The sequence below is a fragment of the Arachis hypogaea genome, chromosome 20 (genome assembly GCF_003086295.3).
Source record: "Arachis hypogaea cultivar Tifrunner chromosome 20, arahy.Tifrunner.gnm2.J5K5, whole genome shotgun sequence".
Classification (NCBI taxonomy): domain Eukaryota; kingdom Viridiplantae; phylum Streptophyta; class Magnoliopsida; order Fabales; family Fabaceae; genus Arachis; species Arachis hypogaea.
In genome coordinates, this window is record NC_092055.1 from 53,508,027 (window position 1) to 53,529,104 (window position 21,078).

General features: G+C 39.5%; 1 non-coding gene across 1 annotated transcript; it reads right to left on the minus strand.

The window, feature by feature from the left end:
* Window positions 1–350: 350 nt before the first annotated feature.
* On the minus strand, window positions 351–458 carry LOC112787973 (small nucleolar RNA R71). Its single transcript, XR_003195356.1, has one exon. It is a non-coding gene; the product is annotated as a small nucleolar RNA R71 (small nucleolar RNA).
* Between the last annotated feature and the right edge of the window lie 20,620 nt (window positions 459–21,078).

Below are 21,078 nucleotides of genomic sequence, written 5' to 3' on the forward strand. Positions count from 1 at the left end.
TCACTGAACCAAATTCCAACTTAAATGGAAGAAGCATCTCAATCCCTGCCATTGGAGCAAACAATTTTGAGCTAAAGCCTCAATTAGTTTCTCTGATGCAACAGAATTGCAAGTTTCATGGACTTCCATCAGAAGATCCTTTTCAGTTCTTAATTGAATTCTTGCAAATCTGTGATACTGTTAAGACCAATGGGGTTGATCTTGAGGTCTACAGGCTTATGCTTTTCCCGTTTGCTGTAAGAGACAGAGCCAGAATATATTTGGACTCTCAACCTAAAGATAGCCTGAACTCTTGGGATAAGCTGGTCACGGCTTTCTTAGCCAAGTTCTTTCCTCCTCAAAAGCTTAGCAAGCTTAGAGTGGATGTTCAAACCTTCAAATAGAAAGAAGGTGAATCCCTCTATGAAGCTTGGGAGAGATACAAGCAACTGACTAAAAAGTGTCCTTCTGACATGCTTTCAGAATGGACCATCCTGGATATATTTTATGATGGTCTGTCTAAATTATTAAAGATGTCATTGGACCATTCTACATGTGGATCCATTCACCTAAAGAAAACGCCTGCAGAAGCTCAGAAACTCATTGACATGGTTGCAAATAACCAGTTTATGTACACTTCTGAGGGGAATCCTGTGAACAATGGGACGCCTCAAAAGAAGGGAGTTCTTGAAATTGTTACTCTGAATGCCATATTGGCTCAGAATAAGATATTGACTCAGCAAGTCAATATGATTTCTCAGAGTCTGAATGGATTGCAAGCTACATCCAACAGTACTAAAGAAGCATCTTCTGAAGAAGAAGCTTATGATCCTGAGAACCCTGTAATAGAAGAGGTGATCTACATGGGGGAACCCTATGGAAACACCTATAATTCCTCATGGAGAAATCATCCAAATTTCTCATGGAAGGATCAACAAAAGCCTCAACAAGGATTTAATAATGGTAGAAAAAACAGGTTTAGTAATAGCAAGCCTTTTCCATCATCCTCTCAGCAACAGACAGAGAACTCTGAGCAGAAGCCATCTAGCTTAGCAAATATAGTCTCTGATCTATCTAAGGCCACTCTAAGTTTCATGAATGAAACAAGGTCCTCCATTAGAAATTTGGAGGCACAAGTGGGCCAGCTGAGTGAAAGAGTCACTAAAGCTCCTCCTAGTACTCTCCCAAGCAATATAGAAGGAAATCCAAAGAGAGAGTGCAAGGCCTTTGATTTGACCATCATGGCCGAACCTACAAGGGAGGAGGGGGACGTGAATCCCAATGAGGAAGACCTCATGGGACGTCCTCTGAACACTAAAGGGTTCCTCAATGAGGACCTAAAGAATCTGAGGCTCATACAGAGACCATAGAGATCCCATTCAACCTGCTTCTGCCCTTCATGAGCTCTGATGAGTATTCTTCCTCTGAAGAGGATGAAGACATTACTGAAGAGCAAGTTGCTAAGTACCTTGGTGCAATCATGAAGCTGAATGCCAAATTATTTGGTAATGAGACTTGGGAAGATGAACCTCCCTTGCTCACCAATGAACTGAATGCATTGGATAGGCAGAAATTACCTCAAAAGAAATAGGATCCTGGTAAATTCTTAATACCCTGTACCATAGGCACCATGACTTTTGAGAAGGCTCTGTGTGACCTGGGGTTAGGCATTAACCTTATGCCACTCTTTGTAATGGAGAAACTTGAGATCTTTGAGGTGCAAGCTGCCAGAATCTCATTAGAGATGGCAGACAACTCAAGAAAATAGGCTTATTGACTAGTAGAGGACTTGTTAGTAAAGGTTGAAGGCCTTTACATCCCTGCTGATTTCATAATCCTAGACACTGGGAAGGATGAGGATGAATCCATCATCCTTGGAAGACCCTTCCTAGCCACAACAAGAGCTGTGATTGATGTGGATAGAGGAGAGTTGGTCCTTCAACTGAATGAGGACTACCTTGTATTTAAAACTCAAGGTTCTCCTTCTGTAACCATGGAGAGGAAGCATGAAAAGCTTCTCTCACTGCAGAGTCAGCCAAAGCCCCCACAGTCAAACTCTAAGTTTGGTGTTGGGAGGCCACAACCAAACTCTAAGTTTGGTGTTGAACCCCCACATTCAAACTCTAAGTTTGGTGTTGGGAGGTCCCAACAATACTCTGAATATCTGTGAGGCTCCATGAGAGCTCACTGTCAAGCTATTGACATTAAAGAAGCGCTTGTTGGGAGGCAACCCAATGTTATTTAACTATATTTAATTATTTTCCATTTCTATTTTATGTTTCCTTTAGGTTGATGATCATGTGAAGTCACAAAAACTACTGAAGAATAAAAAATAGAATGAAAAATAGCATTAAAAATAGCTCACCCTGGAGGAAGAACTTACTGGCGTTTAAACGCCAGTAAGAAGCATCAAACTGGCATTTAACGCCAGGAAAAAACATCAAGATGACGTTAAACACTAGAAACAAGCACCAGACTGGCGTTTAACGCCAGAACAGAGCATGAAACTGGCATTAAACGCCAGAGACAAGCAGCGAGCTGGCATTTAACGCCAGACATGCATTCTAAGGGCGTTTTACACGCCTAAATGGAGCAGGGATGTTAAGTCCTTGACCCCTTTGGGTCTGTAGACCCAACAGGATCCCCACCTACCCCACCTCTTCTTCTCTCCTTTTCACACCTTTTCATAACTCTCTTCCCCAAATACCCTTCACCAATCACCTCCATACCTCTTCCATAAATACCCTTAACCACTTACATCCATCCACTCTTCCCCATAAACCCCACCTACCTCCAAAATTCAAAGTCTTTTCCCTCCCAAACCTAACCCTAATGGCCGAAACCTACCCTCCACCCCACCCCTATATAAACCCCTCAACACTACTCCATTTTCACACATCACAACCACCACTTCTCCCCTTTAGCCGAATACACTCTCTCCCTCCATCTCCTCTATTTTCTTCTTCATCTACTACTTTCTTTCTTCTTTTGCTCGAGGAAGAGCATACTTTTTGTTTTTCCATAACTATCAATGGCACCTAAGGCCAGAGAAACCTCAAGAAAGAGGAAAGGGAAGGCAATTGCTTCCACCTCTGAGTCATGGAAGATGGAGAGATTCATCTCAAAGGTCCATCAAGACCACTTCTATGAAGTTGTGGCCAAGAAGAAGGTGATCCCTGAGGTCCCTTTTAAGCTCCAAAAGAGCAAATATCCGGAGATCCGACAAGAGATTAGAAGAAGAGGATGGGAAGTTCTCTCTAATCCTATTCAACAAGTCGGGATCTTAATGGTTCAAGAGTTCTATGCAAACGCATGGATCACAAGGAACCATGATCAAAGTAGGAACCCGAATCCAAAGAATTGGCTTACAATGGTTCGGGGGAAATACTTAGATTTCAGTCCAAAAAATGTAAGGTTGGCGCTCAACTTGCCAATGATGCAAGAAAATGCATGCCCTTACACTAGAAGGGTCAACTTTGATCAAAGGTTAGACCAAGTCCTCATGGACATATGTGTGGAAGAAGCTCAATGGAAAGTTGACTCAAGAGGCAAGCCGGTTCAATTGAGAAGACCGGACCTTAAGCCTGTAGCTAGAGGATGGTTGGAGTTCATTCAACGCTCAATTATTCCTACTAGCAACCGGTCTGAAGTTACTGTAGACTGGGCCATCATGATCCATAGTATCATGATTGGGGAGGAAGTGGAAGTTCATGAGATTATACCTCAAGAACTCTACAAGGTGGCTGACAAGTCCTCCACTTTGGCAAGGTTAGCCTTTCCTCACCTCATGACATTTTACATGTTTCATTTTGTATTTCTGACAGCATGAGTCTCTAAACCCCATGGTTGGGGTGAAGAGCTCTGCTGTGTTTCGATGGATTAATGCAATTACTACAGTTTTCCATTCAATCACGCTTGTCCCTATTCTAAGATATGCACTCGCACTTGTGATGAGCGGATAATTTATACACTTTTTGGCATTATTTTTATGTAGTTTTTAGTATGATTTAGTTAGTTTTTAATATATTTTTATTAGTTTTTAAATAAAAATCATATTTCTAGACTTTACTATGAGTTTGTGTGTTTTTCTATGATTTCAGGTAATTTCTGGCTGAAATTGAGGGACCTGAGCAAAAATCTGATTTTGAGGCTGAAAAAGGACTGCAGATGCTGTTGGATTCTAACCTCCCTGCACTCAAAGTGGATTTTCTGGAGCTACAGAAACCGAAATGGTGCACTCTCAATTGCGTTAGAAGGTAGACATCCAGGGCTTTCCAGAAATATATAATAGTCCATACTTTGCTCAAATATAAATGACGTAAACTGGCATTCAACGCCAGTTCCATGTTCAATTCTGGCGTTAAACGCCAGAAACAGGTTACAAGTTGGAGTTAGACGCCCAAAACAGGCTACAACCTGGCGTTTAACTCCAGAAACAGCCTAGGCACGTGTAAAGCTCAAGTCTCAGCCCCAGCACACACCAAGTGGGTCCCGTAAGTGGATTTCTACACTATCTATCGTAGTTTACTCATTTTCTGTAAACCTAGGTTACTAGTTTAGTATTTGAACAATTTTCGAGATTTATTTTGTATCTGATGACATTTTTAGATCTGAACTTTGTATCTTAGATGGTATGAGTCTCTAAATTCCATTGTTGGGGTGAGGAGCTTTGCTGTGTCTCGATGAATTAATGCAACTATTTCTGTTTTCTATTCAAACACGCTTGTTTCTATCTAAGATATTCATTCGCACTTCAATATGATGAATGTGATGATCCATGACACTCATCACCATTCTCAACCTATGAACGCGTGCCTGACAACCACCTCCGTTCTACCTTAGATTGAATGAATATCTCTTAGGTTCCTGGCTCATGAGTCTGATCGCCTCTCCTGATAACAGAACTTTCAGATCCGTGAGACCAGAGTCTTCGTGGTATAAGCTAGAATCTATTGGCAACATTCTTGAGATCCAGAAAGTCTAAACTTTGTCTGTGGTATTCCGAGTAGGATCTGGGAAGGGATGACTGCAACGAGCTTCAAACTCGCGAATGCTGGGCGTAGTGACAGACGCAAAAGGATCAATGGATCCTATTCCATCACAAGTGAGAACCGACAGATGATTAGCCATGTACATGGACCTTTTTCACTAAGAGAACGGATGGTAGCCATTGACAACGGTGATCCACCAACATACAGCTTGCCATGGAAGGAGCATTGCGTGCGTGAAGAAAATGACAGTAGGAAAGCAGAGATTCAGAAGACAAAGCATCTCCAAAACTCCAACATATTCTCCATTTCTGCATAACAAGTATTATTTAATTTATGCTTTTTACTCTTCATAAATATAATCACTCTTATCATTGATTTCCTGACTAAGAATTACAAAATAACCATAGCTTGCTTCAAGCCGACAATCTCCGTGGGATCGACCCTTATTCACGTAAGGTATTACTTGGACGACCCAGTGCACTTGCTGGTTAGTTGTGCGGAGTTGTGAAAAGTGTGAATCATAATTTCGTGCACCAAGTTTTTGGCACCGTTGCCGGGGATTGTTCGAGTTTGGACAACTGACGGCTTATTTTGTTGCTTAGATTAGGAAAAATTCCTTTTTCTTTTTGGTTTAGAGTCTTCTATTATTGTTTTTGGTTAAAATTTTAAAATCCTTATTTGATTTTTCTAAATTATTTTCGAAAATTTTTAAAACCAATAAATTCATAATTTAGTCTTCTGTTTGAGTTTAGTTTCATATTTTAAGTTTGGTGTCCTTTGTGTTCCTGTTTTCCTAAAAAAAAATTTTATTTTATTAGTCGCTCTTAGTGTTCATTTTGATATTCAAAGCTTCCTTGTTTGTTTTCCTTGTTTTGATCTAAAAATTTTAAGTTTGGTGTCGTTTTTACTATTTTTCTCTTTCTTCATTATATTCAAAAATATTTTCCCTTTTTATTCTAATTGATTTTCGAAATTTTCCTTTAAAAATTCAGATTTTTATTTTAAAACTTTCTATTTTATCTTATCTTAGTTTTAAAAATTCAAAATTTAAATCTTTTTTTTTTAAAAATTATATTCAAAAATTTTCAAATCTTTTCAGTTAATTAGTCAATTCAACATTCAAATTTCTTTTTATTTCCCTTTTCTTTTAATTTTCGAAATCTATATTTTGTCTTCTAATTATTTTACTTTATTTTATTTCATTTTTTCGGTTATTTTTAATTAAATAAAATAAAAATAAAAATATATTTTACTTGCAATTCACAACATCTCTCTTTCTCCATCATGGATCTAAGTGAAAATGAACAGTCCAGAAGGACTCTGGGGTCATATGCTAACCCCATTACTGCTGCATATGGGAGTAGCATCTGTATACCTCCCATCAAAGCAAGCAATTTTGAGCTAAATCCTCAGCTCATTGTCATGGTGCAGCAAAATTGCCAGTATTCCGGTCTTTCACAAGAAGAAGCTACTGAGTTTCTGGCGCAGTTCTTGCAAATTGATGACACAGTGCGTGACAAGGAGGTAGATCAGGATGTATACAGGCTGTTACTGTTTCCGTTTGCTGTAAAAGATCAAGCTAAGAGGTGGTTAAATAACCAACCCACAGCAAGCATAAGAACATGGGCACAGTTATCAGACAAATTCCTGAATCAATATTTCCCTCCAAAAAGGATGACATGGCTACGGCTGGACATCCAAGGCTTTAAACAAGAGGATGATGAATCCCTTTATAATGCCTGGGAGAGGTACAGAGGGATGCTAATGAGATGCCCCTCTGAAATATTTTCAAAGTGGGTGCAATTAGACATCTTCTACTACGGACTTACTGATAAATCCCGATTTTGTGGTTTATCTTGTGCTTATTTTGGGGGATTTTATCAACTTTTCTCACATTTATTCAATGAATTGGCATGATTTTGCAATTCTCCCTTGATTTGTGCTTAAATGTGAAAACATGCTTTTTAGGCCCTAAAATTGGTGATTTTAATTCACTTTAATTCCATTCGATGCCTTGATGTATTTGTTGAGTGATTTCTGGTTTATAAGGCAAGTATTGGATGGAAGGAATGAAGAAAAAGCATGCAAAGTGGGAGAACTCATGAAGAAATGAAGGAACCGTAAAGTTGTCAAGCCCGACCTCCTGGCACTCAATCAACCATAACTTGAGCTACAGAGGTCCAAATGAGGTGGTTCTAGTTGCGTTGGAAATATAACATCAGGGGCTTCGAAATGATATAAAATTTGCCATATGTTACTTGACGCATAGGGGCGCGCACGCGCAATATACGCGTGCGTGCCGATGGGGCACCTGGGTCCACTTTAGTGAAATCGCCCCCAGCGATTTCTGAAGTATTTTGGGCCCAATCCAACCCATTTCTGATGCTATTAAACCCAAGGATTGAGGAGGGAATGAACCAAGGAGTCATAGTTTAGTTTTCATCATGTTTTAGGGTAGAATTCTAGAGAGAGAGGCTCTCTCCTCTCTCTTGATTTTAGGGTAGTTTAGGTTTAATTTTCTTAAATCCAACTTTTAATTCTTGTTTTAATTTAGTTTCTCCTTTTAATTTCCTGTTGCTACTACTCTATTCTTCTTAGTTCTCTTGTCAATTTTACTTTTATGTCTCTTTTTATGTTCATGAGCCCTTTGTTGGATTTGGATCTTTTCTTTAATGAAATTTAATGTTTGATGTTCTTTTATTAATGATTTGAGTTGTTGATTTACTTTTCTTGCAGTTGGTAGTTGGTAGATTTTATTATTCTTGCACATTTACCATACTTTCCCTTTGTACCCACCAAGTGTTTGACAAAATGTTTGGTTGGGCTTTAGAGTAGATTTTGAGCATTCTTGGCTTGGAAAGAGTAATTGGCAATCTTGAGTCATGAAAACCCAACTTATGTTGGTGATCTAAAGTTGTTAGCTAATATTGTTTCCATTGACGCTAATCTTTTGCTAATTTAATTAGTAAGTTGATTAGGACTTTTGGATTGAGATTAGCTAGTCTTATTAGACTTTCTCTCATGGAGGATAATATGATACCTTCTTCCAATGTTGGAGATGACGTAATAAGATAAATTCTTGTTATTATTGTAGTATGATTGATTAGTCTTGTTTGACTTTCTCCTTATTTGTTGGAGTTGACTAAATAAGATGAATTAATCATTGCATGACTAGGATAGAAAACCTATGATCTCAACACTTTCCATGAATGTCTCTCTTTATTACTTGCTTTCTTTAGTTACTTGTTTAAATTACTTTTCTTGCCGTTTATTTTCTTGCCCAATTATCAACCAAACCCCCCTTTACCCCTTCATAGCCAATAGTCATTCACTTCATTGCAATTCCTTGTGAGACGACCCAGAGTCTAAATACTTCGGTTAATTCTTATTTGGGGTTTGTACATGTGACAACTCAAGTTTTTTTTGTGGGAATTGTTTGTTGGTTTGGAGCTATGCTTACAACGAAGTAATTCTTTTCTATAAGAAGAAAATTCTAGACCATCAAGCAAAATTCTCACACATCAAAATGGCGCCGTTGCCGGGGAGTTGTAATGATGTTATGTTATTGGCTATTGTGAATATGTGAATATGTTTGCCTTTTGTTTGTTTGTTAGTTTTTGTTAGCTTTAGGACTTTGTTGCTTATTTTTGTTAGCTTTTACTTTTATTTGCTACTATGAATTCTCACCACTTTGGCTATGAGTTTGTCTCAAATTATATTGTAGGGCATGGGAACTATAATGACAATATGCATCAAGGATGGAACAATCGAAGGTGGGAGGAGTCTCAAAGGATTGATCACCCTTCTTGGCAACAACCCCCTCTGGATTCTTATGGGTATAACTCTCATCCTAATGCATATCAATCTAATGGATGTGGTGACCCTTATTGTGATTGTCAACAACCACCACTATATGCCGATAAACCACCCCCTCAACATGACTTTGAACCACCTTACTCACAAGCCACCTACTACCAAACACCCCCATATGACCCCAACCCTTATCCACCCTACCAACCACCTTATGAGCCATATGAACCATACATAGAACCACCACAATCCCAACACAATTACTCTCAAGAACCACCTCAATATACACCAACTCCATACCCTTACCAAAATGAACCACCTTCCAACTATAATGCCTTCCCCTCAAACAATGAACTTTCCCTTCCACCATCACCTCCCAATGATGCCCCCACGCATGAATTGAGAGATCTTGAATCTCATATCTTAAGGCGACAAGAGGAGGATGAAAAGAAGTTTAAAGATCTAGGAGCCAAGATGGCTATGCTAGTGGAAGCCGTTAGCAATATGGCCTCCTCCCGACTAAGCCTAAGCAACCAAGGCACTCCCATTGATGAATCTGGAGAAGCACCCAAGAAGCATAGTGAGGGAGTGAGTTTAGAACTTGAAGGCGAAGAAGAGGAGTTGAAGCAAGGAGTGAAACAAGAGGAGGAAGTTAAGATAATTGAGCCGGAAGAAGTGGTTGAAGCCTTTGAAGAGGTTGACCAAGAGATGGATTCAATCATTGAAGAATTCTTATATACAATTGAATCCTCTCAAATTGGGTTTGATATGGAGATCAAAGAAGAAGATGCACGACCTCTCATGCATTTGGTGAGCAATAAAGAAGAAATTGAATTGGAAGCAAGCTACCAAGAGGAATAAGTTAAAATTGAAGAAGCTTGTGAAGAGGTGGAGATAATCTAAGAAGAGCACAAGGGAGTGAAACTTGCAAGACCATTAGAAACATCCCTTCCTAAGTCACCATCCTACACAATATTCAAGTGGGTAAAATTCTTATCCCTAAGCTTCACTTTCCCACTTGAATATGGTTTGATTGGAAATGATGGTCAACTTAGAGCTCTTCGTGGAATTAAGAGTAAGAGAGAGTTATGTAGTGTTTGGACACACCACTCTAAGTTCATGATGGTTGCATGCTCAAAGTTGAATGGAAATAGTTGGTGTAAAACCAAATGGCATGGGTCTAGGAGAATGTTTGGGTGCTCAATTGAGAATTCTAAGGTCATGCCACCCAATTGGAATCATGATGATCAATTTGAAGATGGGTGTCAAAACAAAGTGTGGGATCTCGGATCGCACAAGGAAAATCAACTTTGGGAGCTCATGGTTTGTGAAGTACTCCATCAAAGCTTGAAGATATTAAAATTGAAGAATGGAGCTTATTGGAGATTCAAGCATTGGTGGATGTTCAAGGATAGCTTCAAGCACAAGCCACCTTAAGAGGAGCTCCCCATAAGTCCAACTTAAGGACAATAAACAAAAGTGCTAGGTGGGAGACACCCCACCATGGTAAATTCTTTTCATTTTTCCCTTTTGTACATATTGGTAATTAGTTTAATTTCATATTTTGTGGAGTTTGTTGAGTATAATTGGTAGTCTAATATGATAAATAAGGCTTTATGATGTTTTAGGTAGCTGTTTGGAGGTTTGGAATGCCTGGATTGGTGCACGAACATGGAAAAATTTTGAAAAACAGAGCACCAACCCGCGCGTGCGCACTCTTGGCCCGTATGCGCGCCTCAAACATTTTTGACCATCCACGCGGGCGCGCAATGTGCGCGGACGCGTGGATTGAAAAATCTCACCCCTCCATACATTGACCCGAGAGTTGCGCCTACACTGTGCCAGCACCATGCTTGAAGCACAAACCACCCACGCGTGCGCGCACCTGGCGCGTATGCGTCCTTCAAGCTAATCGCGCAAAGCGTGCGCACGCACGCTATGCGCGTGCGTGCCGATAATGCGACCTGCCCTCCTGGTACATGTTCCAGGGAGTTGTGCCAAGGTTGTGCCTACTCTGTGCCCGCGACTGACGCGCAGGCGCACTTCACGCGTCCGTGCTGATCACCACCTTCATCAGGCACGCGCCCGCGCACTATGCGTATCCGCGTCGCACCAAAAAAAAACAAATTTTCTTTTCTTCCATTTTCTTTTATTGCATTTGCTTATTTTCTTTCCATGCATTCTTATTTTGTTTTTATAGCTTGTTCTTATCTTCTTTTCTAAGTTTCTTATTTGAATAATGGTGTTGAATTTTCTTACTCAATTGTTGAGAATTTCTTGGTTAATCTTGGTGCTTCTCGACTTGTTTGACATTGTTGGGTGATGAAACTTTTAAATCAATGCTTAATCTTGTATGACTCTTATATTCTTTATGCATTGATATGAACTTGCATGTCTTTCATGGCCCACTATTTTTAGTCGAACTTGATGCTTTTGAGTGCTCTTCATGCTTTGACTTTACTCTTGCATCAAGTGTTAGTTAATATGCCTTAGCTTATGTTGTTTTCTTACTTACATGCGTAGCTAACATGTAATGAGAACCTTACTCTTATTTGGCATTAGCCCCCGCCTATGTTCTACTTGCTCTAATATCTTTGATATAGGCTTAATTATCCTTCTTTCTCTTTCCTTTTAGGTTGGCCACCTAGAAGGAAAGGAATGGAAACGCTTCAAATGGGGCAACAAACAAGTTCATCCGCACAACCTTTTGAAGGAGCTCATCAATTGTAGCAACCTATCCACCTTGCTCTTCTTTGCATGCACCGAGGACAGTGCAAATTTCTAAGTGTGGGGAGGTCGTCCGACCGACCTCCATGGGTAACAACTTCCTTTTTCAACACCAATTTTTAATTTTTGTCTTTGTTAGATTAGTTGTTGCATTGCATGATAGATTGCATGTTAGTTAGAATTTGTATATATTTTTACCACTTCCTTTTTATGTTAGTACTACTTGGTTATGGTGATGATTTCTTTTCCAAGAAACTGTTTTTAGGGTACCCTACCAATTTGAAAAAAAAAATTCTTGTTGAACTTGCTTGAAGAATTTATTTTGGAACATGGTTTTTAAGCGAAGAACACAAGCATGTGAGTTTTCAGCCCAATTGTGTGGTTACATCTTATAACCACTTATTTCCATTCTTGTGTGCATTATTCTCTTTCTATGATTGTAATCTTTGATTTGTTTGATTTTTTATGTCCATTATTCCATGTATACATGCATTTATATGATTGAGACCATCATTTTATTTAGCTCACTTACCCAAATAGGCTACCTTTCATCAACTATTGTTAGCCAATTTGAGCCTATTTAATCCCTTTCGTTCTTAATTTTAGCACATCACTACCCCTAAGTGAAAAATAATAAATGTCCTTAATTTGGATCTTTGATTAGCTTAGGCTAGTGAGGGTGTGTATCATTTGAGTACGGGAAACTTGGGACATTAGTTGAGGTAAAAGTGTAATTTTTATTTTTGTTGAAAATATTGGGAATTGGGTACATATTCATGCACTATATGTAAAACCATATGCATTGATACATTTGTATATACTTCAGAAAAAAAATGTAGAAAAAAAATATATATATAAAAAGAAAAAAATTATAGAAAAAGAAAAAGAAAAATATATAGAAAAAGAAAAGTAATAAAAAGGGGACAAAAATGCCCCAAAGTAAAGTTCAATAAAAATCAATGCATATAGAATGTGAATTAAAGAGAATGGATGAGTATGTGAAAAAGTGGGAATCATGGGTAGCTAGGTTGTGTATTAGAATTGTATAGGTTGTTATATGTGTTAGGTGAGAGCTTAGGCTAATCAAAGATTCAAATTTCAAGCTCACTTGACCATATGCATCCTACCTTGACCTAGCCCCATTACAACCTATGAATAAGACTTCATGATGAATGTATGCATGCATTGAATAATTGTTGATTGTTAGAAGAAAAATAAATCATAGAAACTATGATTAGAAGAGAATTGAGTGATTGATGCACGGAAAACTTGTCTCTCAACAATTCTCCCTTCGGCAAGTGTACCAAATTCGTCGTCAAGTAAAAACTCACAATAGAGTGAGGTCGAATCCCACAGGGATTGATTGATCAAGCAACTTTAATTAGAAGAACGTTCTAGTTGAGCGAATCCAAAATTTGGGTTGAGAGTTGCAGAAAATAAAATGGCGGAAATGTAAATAACAGAAAAGTAAATGCTAGAATTAAAGGACTGGAAGTAAATGACTGAAAATAAATTGCAGAATTGTAAACGGGAATGGGGGATTTGCTCATAAAAGTAAATGGTAGAAATTAAAGAGAATGGGTAAGATTAGAGATGGGGAGTTCATTGGGCTTAGGAGATGTAGCAATTCTCCGGATCAAGTTCATTTTCATCTCTTCCTCAATCAATGCACTCATTGATCTCCTTGGCAATCTTAAGTGATTGAATTATAATTTCTTGCAATTTAATCTCTCAAATCTTGATCAATAGCCAATTCCTTGGTCAATTGCTCATGAGAAGAGATGAAGTATGGTCACTGATTATACCACATGCATTTCCCAAATCAAGTATTGAGAGGGTTATAGTCACATACCCATTCAAACCCAATTTGGTCCAGCATGAGAAAGCATTTCTAGCTTGATCTCTTCATTCCTCTTTCAAGGTTCAAAAGAGATCCAAGTTTGAGTAGCTTCTCTTCCAAGATAACTACTCAATTGGATGAAGATCGAAAGCTTTCAAGTAAAATCAAGAGGAAAGATAGAAGAAGAATAATGAAAATTAGTATTGATCCATCAAATTACAACAGAGCTCCCTAACCCAATGAAAGGGGTTTAGTTGTTCATAGCTCTTGAAAATGAAAACAAAGATGGAGAATACATCATAAAACTAGAAATTGCAAAGAAAGTAAAATACAGAGAGTAGTTCTCTTTTTCCCAGCCTTCAGTACTTCTTCTCAATTAAAAGCTACTCCTATATATGCTACTCTTCTCAGCTTCTAGTGTGATTCTTCAAGTCTTGGGCCTTTGGATCTTGAGTTTGAAGCAGTTCCTTTCTTTATTTGGGCTTGGCTTTACTTGTAGAGAGAAAGTGCGAAGTGGGCGGAGACTTTAGTTCAGGACGTTAGGGGTGTTAATATTTAGTGAGAATATAAGTTCGAGAATGTTAGTGACATTTAACATTGTCACTAACGTTCCAATGCACCCCTTTGCCTCACGTTAAAACCCACGTTAACTAGGTTAACGTGGCCTTTAACGTTGCCTTGTTAACCTTCGAGAACGTTAGTGACACTCAACATTGTCACTAATGTTCCAGTATGCCCCTTCTTGCTTCACGTTAAAGCCCACGTTAACTAGGTTAACATGGCTTCTAACGTGGCCCTTGCCATCCTTCGAGAACGTTAGTGACAATCAACATTGTCACTAACGTTCCAATGTGCCCCTAGGTCTCACGTTAGAATCCACGTTAACCTAGTTAACGTGGCTTCTAACGTGGCCATCTTTAGCCATCCCAACGTTAGTGACAATGTTGAGTGTCACTAACGTTGGCTCATCCTTCATTCCTCATCGTTAGCTTCCATGTTAACCAAGTTAACGTGGAAGTTAACGTGACTCTTAGGGGTTGTGTGGTTGCTTCAACATTAGTGACAATGTTGAGTGTCACTAACGTTGTCGACAACTCTTTATCCTTTACGTTAGTTCCCACGTTAACCAAGTTAATGTGGGAGTTAACATGGTACTTTGCACCATAGGCCAACGTTAGTGACAATGTTGAGTGTCACTAACGTTGGCTTCTCTTCCCCCTTTAACGTTAGAGGCCACGTTAACCTCCACTTATGAGTAATTGCCAACGTTAGTGACAATGTTAAGTGTCACTAACATTGGCTCAACTTCTCTTCTCCACGTTAGAGTTCACGTTAACTTAGTTAACGTGACTCTCTAACGTGGGCATTGATGGCTTTTTGAGAGTGTTGTTGGCAATCACTTTTCTCATCAATCTTGCAAGTTACCTCCCCTTTTCTTGCTTCCTTTTGGTCCTGAAATCAAGCAATAAAGTGCATCAAAGCTCTAGTCCAAGTCATGAGTAATGCAACATAATATTTGTCACTAAACTTATACAAAATCCTCATGAAATTATGTAAAATGCACAATGTATGCTTGAATCAAGGCATAAGTGAATATCTACCCAAAACTAGCTTATTTCCTAAAGAAATGCATGAAACTAACCTAAAAATAGTAAAGAAAAGGTCAGTGAAACTGGCCAAGATGCCCTGGCATCAGTGATCGACCCTATACACTAGAGCGACTAGAGCGGATACACTTCCGATGAGGGTTCGATGCTCAATTCCTTGTTCCCGGCTTTCATGAGCTTTTCTTCTTGCGAGTGTATTTGAACTTCATTTTGATATTTGAATTGGTAGAGTTTGTGAGTCGTCATATGACATTTGCCCTACTTGCTTATATATGTTCTTGGAGATTGATTTGCTTTTAACCAAGTAGGTAGAATCATATTGCATTTAGTTGCATGCACGTAGATAGGTGCATATAGTTTATTTGCATTGAATAAATGTTCATATCCTTTTCTTGTCCTTCTTTATTCTTAGCATGAGGACATGCTTGGTTTAAGTGTGGGGAGATTTGATAAACCCCGATTTTGTGGTTTATCTTGTGCTTATTTTGGGGGATTTTATCAACTTTTCTCACATTTATTCAATGAATTGGCATGATTTTTGCAATTCTCTCTTGATTTGTGCTTAAATGTGAAAACATGCTTTTTAGGTCCTAAAATTGGTGATTTTAATTCACTTTAATTCTATTCGATGCGTTGATGTATTTGTTGAGAGATTTCAGGTTTATAAGGCAAGTATTGGATGGAAGGAGTGAAGAAAAAGCATGCAAAGTGCGAGAACTCATGAAGAAATGAAGGAACCGTAAAGTTGTCAAGCCCGACCTCCTGATACTCAATCGACCATAACATGAGCTACAGAGGTCCAAATGAGGCGGTTTTAGTTGCGTTGGAAAGCTAACATTCGGGGCTTCGAAATGATATAAAATTTGTCATATGTTGCTGGTGCACGAAATTGTGATGTCCAGGCTCGAACAATCCCTGGTAATGGCTCCAAAGCTTGGTGCTTTGATCTTAATTCATAATTGTCACAACTTCGATACAACTAACCAGCAAGTGCACTGGGTCGTCCAAGTAATACCTTACGTGAGTAAGGGTCGAATCCCACGGAGATTGTTGGTATGAAGCAAGCTATGGTCACCTTGTAAATCTCAGTCAGGCAGATATAAAGTGATAATGGTATTTTCGAATATTATATAATAAAATAGGGATAGAGATACTTATGTAAATCATTGGTAGGAATTTCAGATAAGCGAATGGAGATGCTTTTCGTTCCTCTGAACCTCTGCTTTCCTGCTATCTTCATCCAATCAGTCTTACTCCTTTCCATGGCTGGCTGTATGCAAGGGCATCACCGTTGTCAGTGGCTACATCCCCTCCTCTCAGTGAATAATATGCTCACGCACCCTGTCACGGCACAGCTATTCATCTGTCGGTTCCCGATCATGCTGGAATAGGATTCACCCTCCTTTTGCGTCTGTCACTAACGCCCAGCACTCGCGAGTTTGAAGCTCGTCACAGTCATTCAATCATTGAATCCTACTCAGAATACCACAGACAAGGTTTAGACCTTCCGGATTCTCTTGAATGCCGCCATCATTCTAGCTTACGCCACGAAGATTCCTGTTAGGAGATCTAAGAGATATTCATTGTAGCTTAATTCCTGTAGAACAGAAGTGTTTGTCAGGCACGCGTTCATAGGGGAGATGGTGATGAGCGTCACACATAATCATCACCTTCATCACGTTCTTGGGTGCGAATGGATATCTTAGAAGCGAAATAAGATGAATTGAATAGAAAACAGTAGTACTTGCATTAATCTTTGAGGAACAGCAGAGCTCCACACCTTAATCTATGGAGTGTAGAAACTCTACCGTTGAAAATACATAAGTGAAAGGTCCAGGCATGGCCGAGATGGCCAGCCCCCTAAACGAGATCACAGGATCAGAATACAATCCAGGATCCAAAGATGGTCAAAAAGACTCCTAATACAATAGTAAGAGGTCCTATTTATAATAAACTAGCTACTAAGGTTTACATGAGTAAGTAATTGATGCATAAATCCACTTCCGGGGCCCACTTAGTGTGTGTTTGGGCTGAGCTTAAGTGTAGCACGTGCAGAGGCCATTTGTGGAGTTGAACGCCAGTTTCTGTGCCAGTTTGGGCGTTCAACTCTGGTTTTGGATCCTTTTCTGGCGCTGGACGCCAGATTTGGGCAGAAGGCTGGCGTTGAACGCCAGTTTACGTCGTCAATACTTGGCCAAAGTATGGACTATTATATATTTCTGGAAAGCCCTGAATGTCTACTTTCCAACGCAATTGGAAGCGTGCCATTTCGAGTTCTGTAGCTCCAGAAAATCCACTTTGAGTGCAGGGAGGTCAGAATCCAACAGCATCAGCAGTCCTTCTTCAACCTCTGAATCTGATTTTTGCTCAAGTCCCTCAATTTCAGCCAGAAAATACCTGAAATCACAGAAAAACACAAAAACTCATAGTAAAGTCCAGAAATGTGAATTTAACATAAAAACTAATGAAAACATCCCTAAAAGTAACTAGATCCTACTAAAAACATACTAAAAACAATGCCAAAAAGCGTATAAATTATCCGCAGATCACAACACCAAACTTAAATTGTTGCCTGTCCCCAAGCAACTGAAAATCAAATAGGATAAAAAGAAGAGAATATACTATAAATTCCAAACTATCAATGAAACATAGTTTCAATCATATGAGCGGGACTTATAGCTTTTTGCCTCTTGAATAGTTTTGGCATCTCACTTTATCCATTGAAGTTTAGAATGATTGGCATCTATAGGAACTACAGATTTTGAATAGTGTTATTGACTCTCCTAGTTCAGTATGATGATTCTTGAACACAGCTTCTTTATGAGTCTTGGCCGTGGCCCTAAGCACTTTGTTTTCCAGTATTACCACCGGATACATAAATGCCACAGACACATAATTGGGTGAACCTTTTCAGATTGTGACTCAGCTTTGCTAAAGTCCCCAATTAGAGGTGTCCAGGGTTCTTAAGCACACTCTTCTTTTGCTTTGGACCTTGACTTTAACCGCTCAGTCTCAAGTTTTCACTTGACACCTACACGCCATAAGCACATGGTTAGGGACAGCTTGGTTTAGCCGCTTAAACCAGGATTTTATTCCTTTAGGCCCTCCTATCCACTGATGCTCAAAGCCTTGGGATCCTTTTTATTTGCCCTTGCCTTTTGGTTTTAAGGGTTATTGGCTTTTTCTGCTTGCTTTTTCTTTTTCTTTCTATTTTTTTCTAATTTTTTTTTTTGCCTCTCTTTTTTTTTTTTTTTTTTTTTACAAGCTTTGTTCTTTGCTGCTTTTTCTTGCTTCAAGAATCATTTTTATGATTTTTCAGATTATCAAATAACATGTCTCCTAGTCATCATTCTTTCAAGAACCAACATATTTAACATTCTTAAACAACAACTTCAAAAGATATATGCACTGTTCAAGCATACATTCAGAAAACAAGAAGCATTGTCACCACATCAATATAATTAAACTAAGTTCAAGGATAAATTCGAAACTCATGTACTTCTTGTTCTTTTGAATTAAAACATTTTTCATTTAAGAGAGGTGATGGATTCATAGGACATTCATAACTTTAAGACATAGTTACTAACTACTAATGATCATATAATGAAGACACAAACATGGATAAGCACACAACATAGAAAACGAAAAACAGAAGAAATAAAAACAAGGAATGAATCCACCTTAGTGATGGTGGCGTTTCCTTCTTGAGGAACCAATAATGTCCTTGAGCTCTTCTATGTCTCTTCCTTGTCTTTGTTGCTCCTCCCTCATTGCTTTTTGATCTTCTCTTATTTCATGAAGCATGATGGAGTGCTTTTGATGTTCCACCCTTAGTTGTCCCATATTGGAACTCAATTCTTCTAGGGAGGTGTTGATGTGCTCCCAATAGTTTTGTGGAGGAAAGTGCATTTGAGGCATTTCCGGAATCTCATGGTGATGAGCTTCTTGCGCCTCTTGAGCTCCATGACTGGGCTCTCTTGCTTGCTCCATCTTTTTCTTAGTGATGGGCTTGTCCTCTTTGATGAGGATATCTCCCTCTATGTCAATCCCAGCTGAATTGCATAGGTGGCAAATGAGGTGAGGGAAGGCTAACCTTGCCATAGTGGAGGACTTGTCAGCCACCTTGTAGAGTTCTTGAGGTATAATCTCATGAACTTCCACCTCTTCTCCAATCATGATGCTATGGATCATGATGGCCCGGTCTGTAGTAACTTCAGACCGGTTGCTAGTGGGAATGATTGAGCATTGAATAAACTCCAACCATCCTCTAGCTATAGGCTTGAGGTCCAATCTTCTTAGTTGAACCGGCTTGCCTTTGGAGTCAATCTTCCATTGAGCTCCTTCTACACATATGTCCATAAGGACTTGGTCCAACCTTTGATCAAAGTTGACTCTCCTTGTGTAGGGGCGTGCGTTCTCTTCCATGTATGGCAAGTTGAACGCCAACCTCACATTCTCCGGACTAAAATCTAAGTATTTCCCCCAAACCATTGTAACATAGTTCTTTGGATCCGGGTTCTTACTTTGATCATGGTTCTTGGTGATCCATGCATTGGCATAGAACTCTTGAACCATTAGGATGCCGACTTGTTGGATGGGATTTGTTAGAACTTCCCAACCTCTTCTTTGAATTTCATGTCGGATCTCTGGATACTCATTTCTTTTGAGTTTAAAAGGGACCTCCGGGATCACCTTTTTCTTGGCCACAACAACATAGAAGTGGTCTTGATGGGCTTTGGAGATGAACCTTTCCATCTCCCATGACTCGGATGTGGAAGCTTTTATCTTCCCTTTCCCTCTTCTAGAGGATTCTCCGGTCTTAGATGCCATCAATGGTAATGGAAAAACAAAAAAGCTATGCTTTTACCACACCAAACTTAGAATATTGCTCGCCCTCGAGCAATAAACAAAAGAATAGAAGAAGAATAAGAAGAAATATGGAGAGGGAGAGGGAGATGTGGTTTCGGCCAAGAAGGGTATAGAGGGGTTGTGTTGTGTGAATTTGATGAAGAATGGAGGTCTTTATATAGGGAAGGGAGGTGGGGTATTGTTTCGGCCATATGGGTGGGAAATTGGTTTTGAATTTTGAAGGTAGGTGGAGTTTATGAGGTAGGTTTATGGGGAAGAGGAGATGGATGTGAGTGGTGAAGGTTTAGTGGGGAAGAGAGATTGAGGTGATTGGTGAGGGGTTTTTAGGGAAGAGTGTTTATGGGGTTGTGTGAAAGAGAGTGGTGAGAAGAAGTGAGTGGAGGTAGGTGGGGATCCTGTGGGGTCCACAGGTCCTGAAATGATCCTGTGGGGTCCACAGATCCTGAGATGATCCTGTGGGGTCCACAGATCCTGAGGTGTCAAGGTATTTACATCCCTGCACCCATTAGGCATGTAAAAATGCCTTTGTACCCAACTCTGGGCGTTTAGCGCCAGGTTGGTGGCCATTTTGGGCATTCAACGCCCATTTGTGTGCCATTTCTAGCGTTGAACGCCAGAACCATGCCTGTTCTGGCGTTCAGCGCCCAGAAGCTGCCCATTTTGGGCGTTCAGCGCCAGAACCATGCTCTGTTCTGGCGCTGAACGCCAGACAGATGCTCCTCCAGGGTGTGATTTTTCTTCTGCTGTTTTTGATTCCGTTTCCAATTTTTATATTTATTTTGTGACTCCACATGATCATGAACCTAAGAAAACATGAAAAATAATAAAAATAAGAATTAGATAAACATTGGGTTGCCTCCCAACAAGCGCTTCTTTAATGTCAATAGCTTGACAGTGGGCTCTCATGGAGCCTCACAGATGTGCAGAGCTTTGTTGAGACTCTCCAACACCAAACTTAGAGTTTGGATATGGGAGTTCAACACCAAACTTAGAGTTTGGTTGTGGCCTCCCAACACCAAACTTAGAGTTTGACTGTGGGGGCTCTGGTTGACTCTGCTTGGAGAGAAGCTTTTGCTGCTTCCTCTCCATGGTTGCAGAGGGAGATCCTTGAGTTTTGAATACAAGGGAGTTCTCATTCCATTGAAGGACTATTTCACCTCTGTCAACATCAATCACAGCTCTTGCTGTGGCCAGGAAAGGTCTTTCTAGGATGATGGATTCATCCTCTTTCTTTCCAGTATCCAGGACTATGAAA